Source organism: Odocoileus virginianus, chromosome 24, assembly GCF_023699985.2.
Source record: "Odocoileus virginianus isolate 20LAN1187 ecotype Illinois chromosome 24, Ovbor_1.2, whole genome shotgun sequence".
NCBI lineage: Eukaryota > Metazoa > Chordata > Mammalia > Artiodactyla > Cervidae > Odocoileus > Odocoileus virginianus.
In genome coordinates this window covers 27,791,156-27,811,767 of record NC_069697.1, presented here as the reverse complement: position 1 = coordinate 27,811,767, position 20,612 = coordinate 27,791,156, and the positions used below count along the sequence as shown (strand labels likewise).

The window sequence follows — 20,612 nt, the reverse complement described above, 5'->3', positions numbered from 1 at the left end:
CTTTGATGGGAAGAGGTGCCTGCGCAGAGAACAGCAAGGTATGCAAGGGAAAACCGCTTTGCCACATGGCTTGCAATCTCAGATTTATGATAATAAGGCTAGTTTCCAGATAGTCTCTGGCCAATCATTCTGATTCAGGGTCTTTCCCGGTGGCTAGCGCGTTACTCCGCCAAGATTGATTCCTGCGAGAAGGATTCTGAGAGGTTGGTAGGACATATGGACTGGTGTCTCCTCTCCCTAGTCAGTTTTTGAGTATACTCTTTGGAAGGATTCTTTTAGCAGCATTTGAGAATACAGAGAGGTCTGCAGAGATGATATGAAGGAGATAAGGGCCTGAGCAAAATCAGGACCAGGGGTAGGGGTGGGGTGAAGAGAAGTAGAATTGGTGGGAAAGATTACATTAGCCTGTTCAGGCTGTTGTAATAAAATCCTGGAGCCTAGATGTCTTAAACAGCAGATATTTATTTTCTTACAGTCCTGGAGCTTAGAAATTCCAGATCAAAGTGCCATCAGGGTTGGTTTCTGGAGAGACTTTTCTTCCTGGCTTGTAGATGTCTGTCTTCTCGCCATGTCCTTACGGGACCTTCCCTCTGTACTCACATGGAGAGAGGGCTTTAGTGGATCTTCCTCTTTTAAAAAAAAAAAACAAAAACTTTATTGCATTTTCTTACAATATTGCTTCTGTTTTATGTTTTGGTTGTTTGGCCTCAAGGCATTTGGGATGTTAGCTCCCTGACTGTAGATCAAACCTGCACCCCCTGCATTGGAAAGCAAAGTCCTAAACACTGGGAAGTCCCTCTCTTCCTCTCCTTAATAAGGACAACATCCTATCAAGTTAACACTCCCCCTTTATGACTCCCTTTAACCTTAATTGCCCTCTTTAATTAATTAATTTATTTATATATTTTTTAAAATTGCCTTCTTAGGAGAACATAGGCAAAACACTCTCCAACATAAATCACAGCAGGATCCTCTATGACCCACCTCCCAGAATATTGGAAATAAAAGCAAAAATAAACAAATGGGACCTAATTAAACGTAAAAGCTTTTGCACAACAAAGGAAACTATTAGGAAGGTGAAAAGACAACCCTTAAAAAGGGAGATTCCTTAAAAAACTGGAAATAGAACTGCCATATGACCCAGCAATCCCACTTCTGGGCATACACACTGAGGAAACTAGATTTGAAAGAGACACATGCACCCCAACGTTCATTGCAGCACTGTTTATAATAGCCAGGACATGGAAGCAACCTAGATGCCCATCAGCAGAAGAATGGATAAGGAAGCTGTGGGTACATATACACCATGGAATATTACTCAGCCATTAAAAAGAATTCATTTGAATCAGTTCTAATGAGATGGATGAAACTGGAGCCCATTATACAGAGTGAAGTAAGCCAGAAAGATAAAGACCAGTACAGTATACTAACACATATATATGGAATTTAGAAAGATGGTAACGATAACCCTATATGCAAAACAGAAAAAGAGACACAGATGTACAGAACAGACTTTTGGACTCTGTGGGAGAAGTCGAGGTTGGGATGTTTCGAGAGAAGAGCATTGAAACATGTATATTATCTAGGGTGAAACAGATCACCAGTCCAGGTTGGATGCATGAGACAAGTGCTCGGGCCTGGTGCACTGGGAAGACCCAGAGGGATCAGGCAGAGAGGGAGGTGGGAGGGGGTAGCGGGATGGGGAATACATGCAAATCCATGGCTGATTCATGTCAATGTATGACAAAACCACTACAATATTGTAAAGTAATTAGCCTCCAACTAATAAAAATAAATGGAAAAAAAATTGCCTTCTTAAAGACCCAGTTACCCACTACAGTCACATTATCAACATATGAATTTGGGGAGGACAAAATTCAGTTTGTAACAGAGATATATCTGAGCTAGAATCAACAAGACATAGTTACCTATTTGATGACAGTGACTAATATTTTTATAGTGTTTGTAATTTACAGCATTTTTTCCCCACATCTATTATCTGGTTTGGCCTTCACAACACTGTGGGAAAGGGATATTATTATCCCCATTGCACAGATGAGTAAACAGATTAAAAGAAGTTAAATAATACATCCGAGGCCTTATAGCTAGTAAGTACAGACCCTGGTACTGAACCTGGCCTTCGACTTGGAAATTCCATGCCATTCTGATTTTCTTGTGAGAAGTGAGGGAGTAAAGAGGACTTAAAAGTTAAGGCCAGCTTGGCTCCCTTACCCTTAGTCTCTAGGGAAGCCCAGACTCTCTCTTAAGTCAACTGCTGACTCAAAACACTTTCAAACTCCAGCTACTCCCTCCTACCTAGGAAACTCTACATTATCTCTAGCGCCCCCCTCTAAGGTCTTTAGAAACACACATCTGCTCTCTTCTCTCTTGTGGGAAATTATGTTGCGGGGGTGTGAGTTGAGTATAGAAATTTAAAACTTTTTTTTCATAATTTACACTAGTACTGATAGAAGGATTTTCTCTTTTCTCTTAACTGGCTAATTCTTACTCATGCCTTAAAACCAGGCTTTATAGGTCACCTTCTTCATGACCTCTCCAAAATTGATGAGAACATGTCTGTGAGCACATAGTGCCCCAATATATTTCTGTCCTCATATCTTGAATCATCAGATTGTGTAAGTGCCTTCAGGGCAGGCTGATATTCCTAGGATCTAGCAATAGCACCCACGTTGTGTCTGTTACATGTTGAATAAATGAATGATTTCATACATTGTGACATTCCTCCCACACCGCAGATCCCTTTTACTCTTTATCATTCCTCTCAGATACAGTCTGACTGCTTGTATCACTGAAGGTTCAGTGCAGGAAACAAAAACCCCTCCAAGTAGCAGAAGGATATGAAGACATATCTGCTTACAAAATCACCTGGAATGTCTAGAAGCACCCACTCTGGGCTGAAACTCCAGCAACAAGCTCCAGAACATGAAAAAAGTGCTCTATCAGACGAGCTGCTACCTCTGCCATAGTCAGAGAGCGTGGAGCACCTGCATGTCTCCGCTGATGATGGGGCTTGAGAATAAGTGATCGCAACTGTGATCCAGGGATCTGGAAGCTATGATCAGGACATTGCCGCCGCTGCACTCTGATGCAACCACCTCTCAATGTTTGCAAAGCTTGAGACATCAGTGGGCTATTGCAGTAGAAATAGATCACATCTCCAAGGCCTTGCTTGCCAGCAGAAATAGCCAAAGTAGCAGAGTGATGACCTTCTGCCTTTTAAATCTCACCCAAGTACATCTGACTAACTACAAGGTATGCTGAGAAATATAATCCTCATTTTTTTCAGCCTCTGCAGTATAGGAAAGCACACTGGAAGGAAAATACATGTTAGGAAAGTGGGAATATATGCTGAATGCTAACAAACACATCCACTACTCTGCTTGTGTGAAAATCCACCCAATGTTTTAATCACCTGTTACTGGGTCTCTTCCTCTCCCCTCCCCCCGCCTCCCCACTCCCACTCCCCCAACACGCCCAGGGGCCCCTGCTGGTGATTATCTCTGGTCCTGTCTCTCAGTCTTCTCCTTTAGGCTAGTTTGCCCTTTTATGTGACGTGGATGAGGCCAGAGTTCTTAGTTATCCTCAGCACAATCCTTAACAGGACAAATGGATATACTGGACTTCTTCGAAATTAAAAAAAAAAATGCTATTTGAAAGACATTGTTAAGAGAACTAAAAATAAGCCACAAACTAGGAGAAACAATTACAAATCACATATCTGACAAAGGACTTGTATCCAGAACACAGAAGTAACCCTCCAAAATCAATAATAAGAAAACAAACAGCCCAATAAAAGAAATTGAGCAAAAGATTTAGAAGATTGTTCAGCAAAGAAGATACATGCATGACAAATAAACACATAAAAAGACATTCAAATCATTAGTCATTGCTGCTGCTGCTGCTAAGTCGCTTCAGTCATGTCCGACTCTGTGCAACCCCACAGACGGCAGCCCACCAGGTTCCTCCGTCCCTGGGATTCTCCAGGCAAGAACACTGGAGTGGGTTGCCATTTCCTTCTCCAATGCATGAGTCATTAGGGAAATACAAATTAAAACCACAGTGAAAAACCACTATATACACACCTAAAATTTAAAAGTCTGATCTGAGTGTTGGAAAAGCTGTGGAGAACTTGGATCTCTCATATCCTGCTGGTGGGAGTGTAAAATGAATGGTACAACCCTCTGGAAATAATTCGGAAATTTTTTTTTAAGTTAAACATACTGTGTAAGATGGTATGGAAAACCCAAACGAACTTTTTGGCCAACCCAATAGCTACCATATGATTCGGCAATCGTACTTCTAGATATTTACCCCAGGGAAGAAGAAACCAATGAGCACAGAAAGATTTGTACACAAATATCCTTGGCACTTTATTTATAATGGAAAAAAAAATCCCCTGGAAACAATCCCAAATTCATCATCAGGTAAATGAATAAACAATTTATGGTAATCCATACAAATCAAACCAGTCAATGCTAAAGGAAATCAACCCTGAATATTCATTGAAACGGCTGATGCTGAAGCTGAAGCTCCAATACTTTGGCCACCTGATGTGAAGAGCTGACTCACTGAAAAAGACCTTGATGCTGGGAAAGACTGAGAGCAGGAGGAAAAGGGGGAGACAGGATGGAATGATTGGACAGTATCACCGACTCAATGGACATGAGTTTGAGCAAACGTTAGGAAATAATGAAGGAGAGAGGAGCCTGGCCTGCTACAGTCCACGGGGTCACAAAAAGTTGGACATGACTTAGTGACTGAACAGCAACAAATACAACGGGATACTTCTCAGGAATAAACAGAAATGAACTATGATTCTGTTTGAACAATAAATAGAGATAAACAATAAACAGAAATGAACTGTGATTCATTCACAGCAATGAATGAATCTCAAATTTATGCTGAGTAAAAAGAGGCAGAAGAAAAAAGAGTATATATTGTATGATTCCATTTACATAAGATTCTAGAAAATTCAAACCAATCTAATAGTGATAGAAAGCAGGTCGGTGGTTGGCTGGGGATGAGGAGGGTGAAGGCAAGAGAAATCTTTGAATGAAACAAAGGGACACAAGGAAGTCTGAAGGGATAATGGATCACTCTTTACCTTGATTAGGGTGATGGTTTCATGTCAAAAACTCATTAAATTATACACTTTAAATATGTGCAGTTTATTATATGTCAATTATACCTAAAGTTATTTAAATTTAAAATAAAGCAGAGGCCTTTGAACTGGGAAAAAACCGCTATTCTCCTTGTTTGTGTGTGTGTGTGTGTGTGTTTTCCAAGATCTTATTTCTCCAATCAAGCATCACACCCAGGCCCCCTGGGCCCAGCAGTGAAAGCTCAGAGTCCTAACCACTGGACCACAGGGAATTCCCTCACTTTTCTCACTTTGTGAATATCTGATGTCTATCTTTCCCTGTAGAGTGAAAACGCCATAAAGGCTAAGGCCATGCCTGTTTGCATCTCTAATGTTTAACATAGAACCTGGTGCTTGTTAGGGATTTGACAAATACATGTTGAAGAAAGAAAAGAGAGAAGAGTTGAGAATAGCTCCAAGTTTTAACCCTGAGTGAAAGAGAAAATGTGTTGTTGTTGATAGATAGGGAAAAATCAGGAGGAAAGGCAGAGGTGGAACACCCTAAGAGGGTGAAAGGGAGCCACGTAACACTATGTCCGCAAGGCCAAGGGAAGAGGTCATTTCAGAGAGAAGGGTTAGGAAAAGGCCTTTGGATTTTTGGATTCCGCAGTTAGACAACATTGGATCCCAGAAGAAAGCGATTTTCGACAGATACCAGGTTGTTTTCCCTCTACAGTCTTCCCTGTATTCAAAACACAAAACTTCCCTATACTGTAGAACACCCACTTGGTTTCCTACATCTTCAACAAGCTGCCCGTTCTAGTCCAAGCCCTCATTCTTCCTCATTTGTTCTGTTCCAGTAGGAGTTTCTTGGATGCCACTCTTGTTCTCTTCTGTCACAAGTGAGAGTGATTTTTTTTTCAAGTTGTACACTTTATTTGTTTTTAATTTTTGGCCTCATGGCATGTGAAATCTTAGTTCTTTGACCAGGGATTAAACCACACTCCTTGCATTGGAAGCAGGGAGTCTTAACACTGGACCACCAGGAAAGTCCCTAGAGTTTTAAAACTAGGGACACAGGTCCTGTGCCTAGTTCTTCCTTGGAATCTCCTTGTCATTCAATTTATCTCTTCACTGTGATTGGTACCCAAATGTGTTCAAGCTATGAAACTCTCAAGCTACATCACATCAGCTGGAATCAAGAAAGGAAATTACATAAGGATATTAGTTATATATTTCTGCCTAGCAAATAACCCCAAAATGTTGAGGCTTGAAACAACAAAACAAAACAAAAACTTATTATCTTACATTTTCTGAGAGTCAGGAATCAGGGAGAGGCTTAGATGGGTTCTATTGTCTCAAGGACTCACATTAGGTTGCAATAAAGCTATCGGTTGCAGCTCCAGTCATCTGAAGGCTTGATTTCTTTTTTTTTTTTTTCTTTAATATCTATTTCTTTGGCTGTGCCAGGTCTTAGTTGCAGCATGTGGATTCTTTAAGTTGCAGCATGTGAGGTCTTTTAGTTGTGGCATGCTGAATCTGTTTTAGCTGTGGCATGCAAACTCTTTTTTTTTTTTTTTTGGCATGCAAACTCTTAACTGCAGTGTGTGGGATTAGTTCCCTGGCCTGAGATTGAACCTGGGCCCCCTGCATTGGGAGCACAGAGTCTTAGCCACTGGACCACCAGGGAAGTCCCCAACTTGATGTGCTTTTTAGATGCCTCACTTACATGGCTGTTGGTCAGATGCTTCACTTCCTTACTAGTTGTTGGCAAAAGGCCCCAGTTCTTCCACCACCTGGGCCTTTCCACAGGGCTGCTTGAGTGGCCTCCTGATATGGCAGCTGTGAGCACAGAGAGAGCAGGGAGGAAGCTGCAGTGCTTTTTCTGACCTAGTGTTTTTACCTAATCTTCATCACTTGCACTTTATACACAGTCCCCAACTAACCATGGTTAAACTTACAATTTTTCAGTTTTATGATGGTTTGAAAGTGATACACATTCTTTAGAAACTGTAGTTAGAATTTGGAATTGTAATCTTTCCCCAGGCTATTGAGATGCAGTGCCATACTCTTCCCTAATGGGGATCATGACGGTGAACAACTGATGCTGTTACAACCATTCTGTACCCATACAAGTATTATATTTTACACTTTCAGTACACATTCAATAAATTACATGAGATATTCAACATTTTATTATAAAATGTTGTGTTAGATGATTTTGCCCAACTGTAGGATAATAATACGTGTTCTGAGCACATTTAAGGTAGGCTAGGCTATGCTGTTGTGTGGTTTAGATGTATTAAGTGCATATTCAGCTTAAAATATTTTTCATTTTTTATGGGGTTTTGGGGCAAAGTCCCATTGTAAGTTGAGGAAGATCTGCATTCTATTTATTAGAAGCAACTTAACATTCAGCTCATGCTTGAAGGGAGGAGAATTGAGCTCTTCTTCTTGAAGGGAGAGGACTTCTCATATCAGGCAGTGGTAAAGAATCCCTCTACCAATGCAGGAGACAGAAGAGACGTGGGTTCGGTCCCCAGGTCAGGAAGATCCCCTGGAGTAGGAAATGGCAACCCACTCCCGTATTGTTGCCTAGAAAATTCCAAGGACAGAGGAGCCTGGCAGGCTATAGTCTATGAAGTTGCAAAAAGTCTGAGCACATGCACATACACCTGAAGGGAGAAATCTTAAAGAACTTGTGTATCTGTTTTAAAATCATTAAAGGAAGGCAAGAAAAAAGGTATGTTGAAGGCTTAAGGTAAGAAAGATTTTTGTCATCAGTTGTGAATAGTCATTCAAAGAGCCAGTGCAGTAAACAATGGTTATACAATGCAGTGCTTTTCTACTGAAACCAAATCTCTCTAAAATTTAGTTCCCTTGCAGAGTTTGTGATTAACCACTCTGTCCAAATCTTATTCCCTTTCTTGTCTCCTCTGACTTCAGTCCTGTGCTAACTAAATGCTAATCAATCAGAGTCAGATGTTGTTGACTAAAATTGTTGTAGGTAACACTACCACTATGCAAACTCAGGTTGTTCCTCCAGGGCAAGATGAACTAACAGACCCCCAAGCCATGAACCACCTGGCCGAAGAATCATAAACCAGAGATATCCTGGCTTCCAAAACTATGATGAAGAAATGTCACAAAGTTGTCACAGGACGATGATTAATCCCAGCCTCTTGGCTCTTCCCTTTTAAAAATCCCCTAACTCAAGACCTAATGGGAGTGGATCTGAGGATTGTCTCCCATGCCCTTGCTTGGCACCCTGCAATAAATCCTTGAAAGTGAAAGAGAAAGTTACTCAGTTGTGTCCGACTCTGCGACCCCGTGGACTCTACGGTCCATGGAATTGTCCAGGTCAGAATACTGTAATGGATAGCCTTTCCCTTCTCCAGGGGATCTTCCCAACCCAGGGATCGAACCCAGGTCTCCCGCATTGCAGGCGGATTCTTTACCAGCTGAGCCACCAGGGAAGCCCAAGAATACTGGAGTGGGTAGCCTATCCCTTCTCCAGCAGATCTTTCCAACCCAGGAATTGAACTGTGGTCTCCCGCATTACAGGTGGATTCTTCACCAACTGAGCTATCAAGCAAGCCTAAATCCTTACTTTGCTGCAAACTCCTGCTGTCAGGGTTGGCTTTCTGTGTGCCCTGGGCACACAAGCCCTTTGCTGTGTTTCACTACCTGTACCCATGACAGATGGGATGAAGATGAAGCAGATGAAGAAGTTGGCCAAGTGTTCGAGGCTTGGAAGTGGTGATGGGATAGAGGAGTGTAGACTTTATTTATTTATTGACTGTGCTGGATCTTCATTGCTACAAGCGAGCTTTCTCTCGTAATGAGTGGGGACTATTTTCTAGTTGCGGTGAAGGGGCTTCTCACTGCAGTGGCTTCTCTTAGTGTGGAGCACAGGCTCTAGGTGAGTGGACTTCAGTAGTTACAGAGCATGAGCTTCATTGCTCTGTGGCATTTTGGATCTTCCTGAACCAGGGATCAAACCCATGTCCCCTGAATTGGCAGGTGGATTCTTAACCACTGGCCCACTAGGGAAGTCCTGAGTGTAGATTTTAGAGTGCTGGGAAATACTAAAGTAATTGATCTGAAACTCAGACCGAAACTTCACAGAAATGGAGAGAGCTAATTACTTCTAATACTGAAGCATCTCTCATAGCTCTTTACAGAAACTAACTTAAACTATTTGAGTTTCAGTTTCCTCATCTATAAAATGGGACTGATAATATCTGCATTACCTTCTCCACTGGAGTTGTTATACAGAGAAAGTAAAATGACAGATGGAAAATTATTTTGAAAAGAGTAAAGCATTCTTCTAATACTCTTGCTACTGTTAATCATTGCACTCTGAAAAGTTACAATGGGCTGAGTTGATAGTAAAAAATACTGTAAACTGTATATTTTAGTTGTTTTCTTCTTCTGGTCTTCAGTAATAATAGCCTACAATACTGTGATTTGAAAAAGAAAGCTCAAGTTTCTTTGCTTCTGTCCTTCAGATGTCAATGGAAATGCAAATGAGATCTGGGAAGTGAAAAAGACTCCTCCTGAATCTTAAGCAGAATGTTAAATGCACATTTATAGGTGGTGGTGCAGGTTTTGATGTGTTTCAATCCTGTTCGCTGCTTGTTCTCATAACCACTGGGCAGAATAAGGTCAGAAAATTTGAAGGAGGGATTGGAGTTATAAGAGTAGACAAGGAAAAGTGTAAGATTCAGGGAAGCCATGTTAATCATTATTGTTAAGAAACCACTCAACCTCCCTATGGTTCAGTTGAGAGTACGACCCCCAGTCATTCCAAGTTATCCCTCTCATCCTCCTCTCCTTCCTAATCCTGCTTTTCACCTCCTCCCTAGCTTCTAGAATATAGACTCTGTTGCTGTCTTCCCACCTCGTCCCTACCATTTTTCTATTTTAAAAAAAATTTATTTATTAACTGCACCAGGTCTTAGTTGGGGCACATGAAATCTTTTTTATTATTATTTAGTTGCAACATGCATTGTCTAGTTCTCTGACCAGGGATGAAACCTGGACCCCCTGCATTGGGAGCTCAGAGTCTTAGCCACCAGACCACCAGGGAAGTCCATTCCACACTATTTTTTAAGCTCCCCAAGCTCTTAATGTCAAGTACAACTGCTCTTTTCTTTCAAAGATTTTATTAAAACACACAAACACACAGAACTTTACAAAATTGCATTAACAACCCGTGCCAGTCTTATGAGCTGCAGTATAGCTTAATGATTAAGAATAAGGGCTTTAGAATGAGATACCCAGAGCTCAAATTGAAGCTCTGTGACCTTGGGCAAACTGAGTCTTAATTTCCCATCTTAAATGTAGTATTTGTTTCTGCCTCGCGGGGTGATTATAAGGATTAAATTAGTTTATACATACAAAACATCTTATCCATTGACTAACATGTAAGAAACAGTGTACAATACATATTGACTAGTATTATTATAGAAAGCAAAGGAAAAAAAAATTACCTGAATTCCCTAGCAGTCCAATGGTTAGGACTTGGCGCTTTCACTGCTTTGGGCCCGGGGTTCAGTACCTGATCAAGGAACTAAGATCCCTCAAGCTGTGCTGCATGGCCAAAGACAAACAAACAAAAAAGAACAGAAACAGAAAAAACTTACCTATAATCACAAGTGTTTTGCTTCTGCTCACTAATAAAAACAGACAAAAAATAACACTACAAATATGAGGAAGTTATGAAGCTTAAGAAATCTTTCTGGGGTCTTTTGCTTCTTGGTCATTAGTTACAACTACATTCCTTGAAATAACTGGAAACCCAACAGAATTTTCCTTCAAATTCATGTTGTGGGAGGAGGTCATTTAGCTTTCTCTTCTCCTGCCATGTTCCCTGCCTAGCCCTCCATCCTACAACTTCCACTCTGTCCCAAGTTGGGCTGGCAGTCATCCCAATTTGCCTGTCTTGCTTTTAGTACTAAAAGTCCCACATTCTGGGAAACCTCCCAGACCAAGGTAAACTGATGGCTGGTCTTTTGTTCCCTTAACTTTAGGTTGGACATATACACTCGGAGGATCTTCAGGTAGACTGGGTGATGGCCATTTCCCTGGGTCTCTGTGCTATTTGGAAACAGTCTCCTTGAGTCACTTCCAAAGAATATGTCTGTGCTTTCTAAAAGTCAAGTTCCAGGCCCTCCTGGGAGGTGCGTTTTATGTAACTGAACTTGGCATTGGTGGGTAGAATGGGAACCAAAGGGTAAACGGTGAGATGGACAAATAAAGAAGCAATGGGTAAAGAAGACAAAGTCTAATTTAGGAATCCTGTCAGCCTAAATTTCACAATGTTTTTAAAGGATCTAGAGTCCAGTGCCTATCAGAGAGTAGGTACTTCAACAGCAGCTATGGCCTAGTGCTTTAAATCACATTTTAAGATTTTTCCCTTTGTTTTCCTCCTATTTCCCCCCATCAAGCAGTTGGTGGACTTTATGCTTATTGTCTTCGTGGAAGATATGGCAAGTAGAGCAGGATCGGTGAACAAATAATGCCTGCTAAGCATTTCGCTTATTGGCAAAGTACTCAAGGGCGTGGGCATAGTGTCTTGGACAGATAAAAAAGAAGGACCTTCATTCCACCAAACCAAGAAGAATTTCCCTCCCCTGGATTAGAGACAAGATGGAGGGGAGGTCTGTAGGGGCCTGAGAGCAGAGGGTTTCTGGACCAGGTAAACCCATCTATATCTTCAGGGCCAGGAGAATGATATGAATGGGGTGAAGCAGGCAGAGTTTTTAAAACACTATTTGTTTTATAAGCAAACTCTATCTGCTCCATCCATTCATATTCTCTTATTAAATTGGATTTCACTGACACAGACCCAGTTATATGCACTTCACACACACCTAAAACAAATGGGAATTTTTTAATATTTAAATTTTTACTTTCTTTCAATTTGAAAAATTTGGGAGGAAAGAAAAAGCACAGATGATAATAATAAATGCCCATATTCCCATTGGTTATAATTAATGAATGTTAAGATTTCATAACTTTTTCTTCAGAGAATTTCTCGTAAAGATAGGACGTTATAAATACATCAAAACTTTCATTCCCTGATCTCACTCATGAAGCATCCTCTGAGACCCCTATTATCATGATTCCAAACCCGAGTCTCCTGCATTGCAGGCAGATTTTTTTTACCATCTGAGCCACCAGGAGAGTCCAATGTTTATACAGTCCAAGTTTTTTAAAAAAACTTTTTAAAACCTGTAAAATGTGACAGAAAAAACCCCAAAGAACTTTTTGGCCAACCCAATATTTAAACAATATATACATTACTATTCTGAGTATTACTTTATATTTAAGTCAGTTGTACCATTTTGGGTGTAACATTATATAATTTGTTTTCATTCATATTGTGTTCAAGATGTGTCCATGTTGATACATATAAATCTACTACATTTGTTGTAGCAGCTGCACTGGTTTTTCACTGCCTAAATCTGTTTCTCAACCTTTCGTTATTTTCCCCAAAGAGAAAATTTTGTTAACTACCAGTTATTAAATGAATAACATATAATTTTAATTTAATTTCTTCCAACAAGAGAAAACAAGTACTAAGGAATAAGATTTTCATTGGATAGAACTGAGCTTTGGGGAATTCACAAACCACACCTAAGTTTTGGCCCCCTAAGAACCAATTTTCACCATTTTCAGGGTGATATTGCCCCTGTTGAGAATGTATGGTATAAATATACCATGTTTCTAACTTGTCGCAATGAAGAGTCTTAGTTTTGTATCTTTATACATATGCATTAAAATATTAATATATCCCTAGAAGTTATGAGATATGTTCATTTAAGCTTTGCTAGATCTTGTTAAATTGTTCCCCAAAATGTTTATGACAGTTTTCCATTACACCAGTAGCATATGATTTTCTGTTTTTCCACTTATTTACAAATGTTGGAGTTATCAGACTTTTTGATTTTGCCAATCTGTATAAAATGGTCTATCATTGTTTCAATTGGAATTTTTCTAAATACTAGTGAGACTGAATACTTTCCTTTGTCTGTTGACCATTTGGTTTTTCTCTTGGATGAACCGCCTGTTTATACCCTTTGCCCATTTTTATGTTGGTTTTGGTCTTTTTCTCACTGATTTGTAGAAAGAACACACTTGTCCATGCCACCCCATGACGAAAACCGACAACCACTTAATTAAGCCTTTGGAATCTATGAGACAGGAGTTTGGACGGGGCACAGCAGGGTACCAACTGGGAAGATGAATTGCTAGAATCATCTGGAGGCTGGAATCATCCAAAGACTTCATTGTTCACATGTGTAACATCTGGGCTAGGATGACTCAAAAGTTGGTTCCATTGAGACTGTTGATGGGAGAACCTATACAAGGTCTCTTCAAGTAGCTTAGACTCACAAGCTAGTAGTTGGGTTCTAAGAGAGTCTCCAGGGAGTATTTCAAGAAACAGTGCTCCAAGAGAAACAGGCAGAAGCTGCATGGTATCTTATGACCTAGCATTAGCAGTCACACAGCAATACTTCTTCTATATTCCAGGAAGTAGTCATGAGCTCGTTCAGATCCAAGGGAGAGGGAATAGACTTACTCTGTTGATAAATGTCAAGCATTCAAGGCTAATTTAGAAAAACTACCGCAATTATGGCTCCAGATTCAGCAATTTCACTCCTAGGAACAGGCCCAAGAGAAATCAAAACGTATCTTCACACAAAAGCTTGTACATGACTGTTCACAGCAGCATTATTCATAATAGCCAAAAAGTGGAAATAGCCCAAACATCAGTGGATGAATGGATAAACATCCCTTCTAAGCATGTCTTCTCTTACACCCTTTAAACCATAACCCCAGCATTCTCAGACTGTGATCTCTTTCAATGTTAACCACATCCCTACCTTCCACATATCAAGGATAGAACAAGAGGTGTAATGTCATTTGTGCACTCATTTGGCGTGACTTAAGACTGATGTGGGTGGGAACACTGCATCATCACAGCATTCAGAAACAGAAGAGGACATTAGTTGGGAGGAGCCTTTTGACACTGTGGACCAACAGTTTTTGTTTGTTTTATTTTATTTTATTTTTGGACCAACAGTTTTAAAAGCACTCAGAAGTGATCTTGGAGGAGAAAGGTGGGGCTACTCCCAGAGGACTGCTTGACATACATTTCACAGTCTTTGAAGGAGATGGAGTGAACGCCCTGGGTGTCAGTGGTCGGGGGGGTGGGGGGAGATGGGGGTGGCTTGTGCATGGTGATGTACAGAAGAGATGCCTGCTGTCACTCTGTTTCCTCTAGTTCTATGGCCCACACATAGCTCCACAGTCAGAACATGGACAGGAAAGGATCAATACAGGGACCCATACACACAGTTCGAGCCCAAGGCTTAGTAGAAGACTCTTGGCTGCCCAGAGGCCTCAGTTCATCTTCTGTCTGACCCCCAAGTAGGCATGTCATCATGATCCTGGAAATCCAATCTCATGGATTCCACGAAAGAAATACAATCCTGGCCAGCAAGAGTGATCAGGCTCCCCTCTTGGGATGGAGACTTGATCACAGGGCCTTGGGATAATGCTATAGGCATGAGTTCCAGAGTTCCTTGGGCAGCTTGGAATTGGAGAATCCCATGAAGGGGAGAAATTTGAACAAGAGCTCAGCAGGACCCGATCTCGCTGAACCTTGATGGCATAACTGGCCCAGATTGGTCCCAGGCACATGAGGAAGACTTAGAAAATTTCTAGGAAGGCCCTCCAAAGCGTGAGGCCCTCTGAGGCCCAAGACTTGGGACAGGGCTCTGGGAGTTAAGTGTATTATTATAAGGAAGTGATTGCTATGCAACTGGGAGGATAAGTTGTAAAAAGGGCTTCCATCTAGTTGTCTCTGCTTCTGGGATTGCTCTTTTTGGAAAAAGCCAGGCCTCAAGCTGTGAGGATATTCAAACAGCCCTAAGAAGGAACCCAGTTGGAGAGTTTCTAAGGCCTCCTACCGACAGCCAGCACCAAATTGTCAGCCGTACCTTGGAAGTAATTCCTCTAGCTTCAGTCAGTCCTTTGGATGACTGCATCCTTTGTTGACATCTGATTGCAACCTCTTGAAAGACCCTGAGCCAGAAATGGAGTGAATAATCTATGTCTTCAATGAATGAGTAACCTATGTCAGTAAACACCATTCAGGCTAAATTCTTAGCAACCTCTTGTTCTAGGTGGATAATTCAGTATTAGCTTGACAAACAGTTTCTTGTGGGTTAAGTATGGCAAGAAAATAGCTACTGCTATATTTGTAAAATGAGGGTCAGAGGTGGATCTATGTTTTGTACAGCCCCAAACATCTACAACTGTAGGGCTGTATTTTAGAAAAAGAATACAAAATTATGTAATAAAGTCAATATTTATTTAGAATGAGAATATTAATAAATCATTACAGATTTTAAAATAATGACAAAACCACAAACATCACAGAACCAAAAAAAAAAAAAAAACAATTACATTATTATTATTAACTTGTCTGCAAACCACTATAAGCTTTTTTTCTACTTTTTTGGCTGCATACTCTTTGCCTCTTTGTATGACCATGTTGTATTATTTTTACAGAGATATTAGAAAAATAAATCAGCAAAAAAATAGTTCTGGAAAAAACTGATAGTGTAGAAACTTTTTAAAATCAGTTTCATAACTCCTAAGTTCTTGCGCAAGTATTGCTTAGGAGCCCTCGGAGAGCTCGAGCCCTTTGATCTCCCATGGCTTAGTTTCTTCAGGGCTGACAGGGCAGCTCAGACAGCCAGCCACCCTCCCACCCATCGGACTAATAATATCCACCTCCCCGAAGCAAAGTGGACAGGGAAGGGGGTCTTGGCAGCCCGCTGGCCCCGCCCACGATCCCAGATCTACCACTAAGGCTCAGAGAGGGACTTTCAGGGTGGGCTCGTGCGTCCGATGCAGGACTGAGGCTGTTAAGGCTTCCTCGCGTCCCTAGAGAATTAACTGAGCCTCCATAAGGGTTCTGAAGTTTAAGCTTCACTAGATTCACGGTAAATTGGCCCTTGTGTCAGCGTTTTTCTATGTGCTCTCTGAATCTGTTTTCCCCTTTAACATTACATGACAAACCTAAAACCAGAATCCTGACACTTTTGCAGCGCTACCTCACGCGTTTTGCAGACTGTATTAGTTGCCCCGTGTTTGGGTGGGGCCTGCCCTCTTCCCTTTGTCCACTAGAGGCGGCTTTGGACCGCGACCCTTCCTTACTATGCAGGAAGAAGGCGGAGGTCTTTTGCAACGACGCTGGTTGGCGGCTAGAGTCCTGATCGACAAGGGAGTTAAGCAAATATTTCTGAAGTAAGTAGTCGTTGTTTATGCACGTACAACCAATGGAAGGGCAGAAGTGCAACCAGCAACCAATGAGGACTGCCTTAAGCCGGACGCGGAGGCGGGGCTTCCTTCGAGGGGCGGGGACGCAAGGTAAAGAGTCTGGAGCTGGCCCTGGGAGAGTCAGAAGCACATCCGGTGTTAGAAGAGCTGTGTGGGCTCCTGTGAGGCGGGTTAGAAGGTATGTCTGAAGCTAGGAGTGCGCAGGCTGGGAGTCAGAAATGGAAAGAAGGTTAGCAGTTATTGCCTGAGAAAGAGTGGAAGTAGTCACCGTTTTCGGACGGACTGCATCCTGGGGGAACTGGGCCTTGCTCGGCCGCTGGACTCCGGAAAGATAGGCGGAGAGGGAAGAGAGGGAACTACAGTCGCGCATGCGCAACTGTACCGTAGCAGGGGCGAGGCGGGGGGCGAGGTTTGCGCGGCGTTGAGGCGGGATTCTGCGCGTAAATGTTATCGTAGGTCCCCTTCTTGGCCTTCCTGCCCCGCCCAGGCCGCGTCCCTCCTTCTCCGCCCAAGTGTAAACTGCCTAGGCCTAGCCTCGATCCCTTGAATTCGGGGCGCGTTTCCTCACCCCCCCCCCCCCCCCCACACACACCCTTTCCTTCGGAGGAGAATGAAAGTGAAACCTTACGGGTTTGTGGTCGTCCCAACCCCGCCCGACCGATCGCTGGCCTGCCGGGAAGCCTCTGGCTAGGCCGCCTGTGGGTGAGGGGCAGGGGCTTGGACTCGGGAGTACCTGGTCCGACAGGCTGCCCTGTCACGGCGGGGCGGGTGATGTCACACTCTTCTGTGACACGCGAGGCACCTTAGTTACTTGGAAGTCAACAGCAGAGGCGGGAGGTGAGGAGAGATCAGGGCTAGGCCTGGTTTGCCAGCCCCACTGGGCAGCCCCGCTCTGATCTGATTGGTTATCTTTGGACAGGTGAGGTGACTTTGGCTTTGCTGGTCCTGGGCCTTGTGGGCGTCTTTCTCAAAGTTCGCTCAGGAAAGGCGTCATCGGGCAGTTTTGTGTTTTTTTTTTTTTTTTTTTCTTTTCCCTTGGACCTACTTGCTGGGGCTGTGGTATTTTTGTGTGTTTATTAAGTGAGGAATTGCAGCCCGGTGCCTGCCCAGGTTGCGTTGCCTGCCTCATCAGCCTTTCATTGACCAAACAACAACAAAAACCTTTCTGAACTTGAGACTCTGTTCCAGCAATAGTTAATTGTGAATGTGTAATCATCCAGAAGAGCTGACTGTGCCTGAAACATAGACAGAAATTTCAAGGTTAAAGGTTAACGGCAAATGGACTTTTCTAGTTACTTATTTATTTTAAGTTTATCTTTTGGTTGAATGTGTAGTTTAAGAATTAGGTTCAGGAAAGATAAACGTTTCATAATCTTATTTCTTATGGGTTCTGCAAACACCTTTCTGTAATTATTTGACTTATTCTCTTCGGTGTTTTCTTCTTCCTCGTCTAATGTTTTTTTTGTCCTTGCTTCAAGAGTATGTTGACATTTAGATTTTCTGCCATTTTCCTCCAGTGGAGTCAGAATGGTTGAATCCTTGAGAAGTGCAGTCTGTAACTTGGATTCAGTGTTTCCCTTTTCCATTATTTTGTTGTGGAAACCTGGCTTAGTACCCTCTTTCTTTCCTTCTCTCCCTTTCCCCCCGTTGACCAACTGAAGTCTCACTCTCCTAAAGAATAAGAAAGGTAAAATTAATCCAGATATTTGGTCAGCCATTTCCAGGTTTTTTCCTGAAATATGTGTATAGTTCATACTTATTGTAGAAATGCTGAAAAATAGAGAAACATATAAGAGGAATCAGGATATGTTTGTTGTCATTGTTTTACAATTTCTCTTGACCGGCAGCTGAAACTGCTTTAAGGAAAACTTGCTTTTCTGCTGTAGGGTGTAATAGTATAAAGAGCACTAGAGTTTACCCCAACCTGTCCTGGCTCTACTGTTTAACTTTCTGATGTTTGTCAGCACTAATGTCTGTTTAATGTCCACTGTAGTGTTTAATACTTTACAGTAATTTCACAGAGATTTTCTTATTGGCATTCAGTGAGCTTGGTAGGGAAAGTGTTAATCATCGTGCTATCACAGATGATGAAGTCTAGATGACCTTAGGTAAAGTGATTTCCCCAAAGTTATGTGGTAGAATATGATAGAATATGTAACTTCAAATCCAGTGCTCATGATGCTATTATGCTACTTTTTTGAACTGTCTTTTTAATCTTTAGAGTGGTACTAATCATTCTTGTCCTTTCTTCATGTGTATGATGATCAAAGGGGATAATGTACATAATAAAATGCTTTGAAAGTTGTGAAGTTTTATATAAATGCAGTCAGTGATACTGTTACAGGAGGTACCATTGCTGGCGTGAAGAGTTTCACTTTATTTCATAAACTACTCAAGGGTATTAGTCTCCTGAGAAAACACTGAATATTCTCTTGATGCATTATCGTGCTAAATTTTCCTTTGCTACTTTGATTTGGGTGTAGAATCTGGTAGAAATGTCTTTCACTCCACCTTGCTCTCCTCTAGAGTTACTAACCAAATTGCATGGAGTAGCTTTTATATTATACATACACATTTTTGTTTTCAAAAACAGTATTCAAACCAAGGAGAGAAAAACTGTAGACTGGCTTTTAGGGCCACTTGAATGACCCTTTAAGGTAAGTTCCTCTCTGAGCCAGCTGGGAAATGTTGATGTGTGGTTGCGACGCTTCATTAGATAGCATCTAGATTTACTCTGGAGATTTAAGTGTGGGGGATAGTGAGATGAATCAGATGCAGGCTGTTAAAGTGATTACAACAAAATGTGTGAGAGAAGTTCCTGCACAATTAACTGGAATTCAGAACACTTGGGGGGAAAAGATCTTTAGGAATTAGGGTTGAGTCAGTGTGCCTTTCATCCTAATCTGTGCCTTCTCTCACTTGGGCTAAATATGGTTTTTATTGGGGAGGGATTGCTGGTTTATACTGGAGGATGATTATGTATTTAGGACATTGAGACCTTCTAACGATTCAGTGTCTGTCAAACAATTGTGCTTATAGTGAGGGAGATTTAATGTGTCAGCTTGATGCAAAAAAATAATTTATTGAAGGCAATAGGCATTCCATCTCCAGTTACTTGTTAGATTCTGAGGCAGCCTCTGAGAGATGCAGTATTACCTGATCCAGGAATTTTGGTCCAAGTTAAGGAATGGGCTGGGACATCTGGAATCCAAATCTAGGACAATCAAAGCTCAGCCCTAGCCGAGACAGAATTTCTTGGATTTCATGAAACCAAACTGACCTGTCTCCTAGGGGTGGCAAGGAAAACATCAAGCTAATAAATAACCATTTACTTCATCAAATTCTGTTCCACATCAGACGATCACTTAGTGGTTATTAGGCTGTCTCAAAACACCTTTGTGGTCCTGGGGGACAGGAGAGACAGTGTAAATGTACCAGCAGAGAGACATGCCATTTAAACCTTTTAATCAGTAGTAAGCTTAACCACGTTCCTTTCAGTTCCAGTTTATAATTTTCCTAGACTCTCCCCTCCTGCCATTTAATTTTACTCTCTCACTGTGTAACTGTTAAGCCTTCAGGATATAGCTATGCATTAATGATTGGATCATTTTTTTTTTTTTAAGTAAAATACAGAGTGTATATAAATTAGGGCTAAGATAAATGTCTTCTAAAACTAGACTTTAAAAAGGGAAAGCCACCACCTGTAGCCCTGTGAAGGGTGTGTTTGGAACATCTGTTAAATGAGTCTAAACATTTTTTTTTTTTAAAGGGAAATCATGCACTGAGGCTATGAGAGTAATGAATTACACTAGTAACAACAATGATTAACATATTGAGCTGGTCTTACTTGTGAACCACTACTCTGAGCACTTTATTTGTATTCTTTCACTTAGTCTTCATTCCTGTGAAGTAGGGGATATTAAGTGTTACTATTTTACACAAGAGGAAACTGAAGCACAGTGAGGTTAAGTGCCAGAAACTTGCTGCATCAAGTGGCCAGGGTTCAGAAGCAGCTGGCTATCTTAACCACTGTTCCAGGGACATGGTTGTACAGAGTCTACAAGCTATTCAGTAGGAAGAACTGCTAACAAAATTACTGCTCCACTCCCCCCCCCCCCCACTTTTTTTTAACCAAGTGAGATTTTTCTTA

The 20,612-nt window shown here is 41.5% G+C and overlaps 1 protein-coding gene and 1 long non-coding RNA gene across 4 annotated transcripts in view; one reads left to right on the top strand and one right to left on the bottom strand.

Annotated features, from left to right (window-relative positions):
* Positions 1 to 442: 442 nt before the first annotated feature.
* On the bottom strand, positions 443 to 17,285 carry LOC139030840 (uncharacterized). Of its 2 annotated transcripts, none has more exons than XR_011483254.1 (4): positions 17,196 to 17,285; positions 10,597 to 10,696; positions 6,831 to 6,943; positions 443 to 629 (listed from the first exon to the last, which is right to left on the bottom strand). It is a non-coding gene; the product is annotated as an uncharacterized lncRNA (long non-coding RNA). The 2 variants fall into 2 exon arrangements; XR_011483255.1 differs by having other exon boundaries at positions 17,091 to 17,208.
* TMBIM6 (transmembrane BAX inhibitor motif containing 6) overlaps positions 16,531 to 20,612 on the top strand; it is a 16,754-nt gene continuing 12,672 nt past the window's right edge. Inside the window, exon 1 of one of the 2 annotated variants that reach the window (XM_020908216.2) lies at positions 16,531 to 16,640. The gene's annotated coding sequence lies outside the window, so the exon portion shown is untranslated. Of the gene's footprint in view, positions 16,641 to 17,298; positions 17,382 to 20,612 lie in introns of those variants that run through there. The other variant, XM_070454465.1, reaches the window with a different exon arrangement.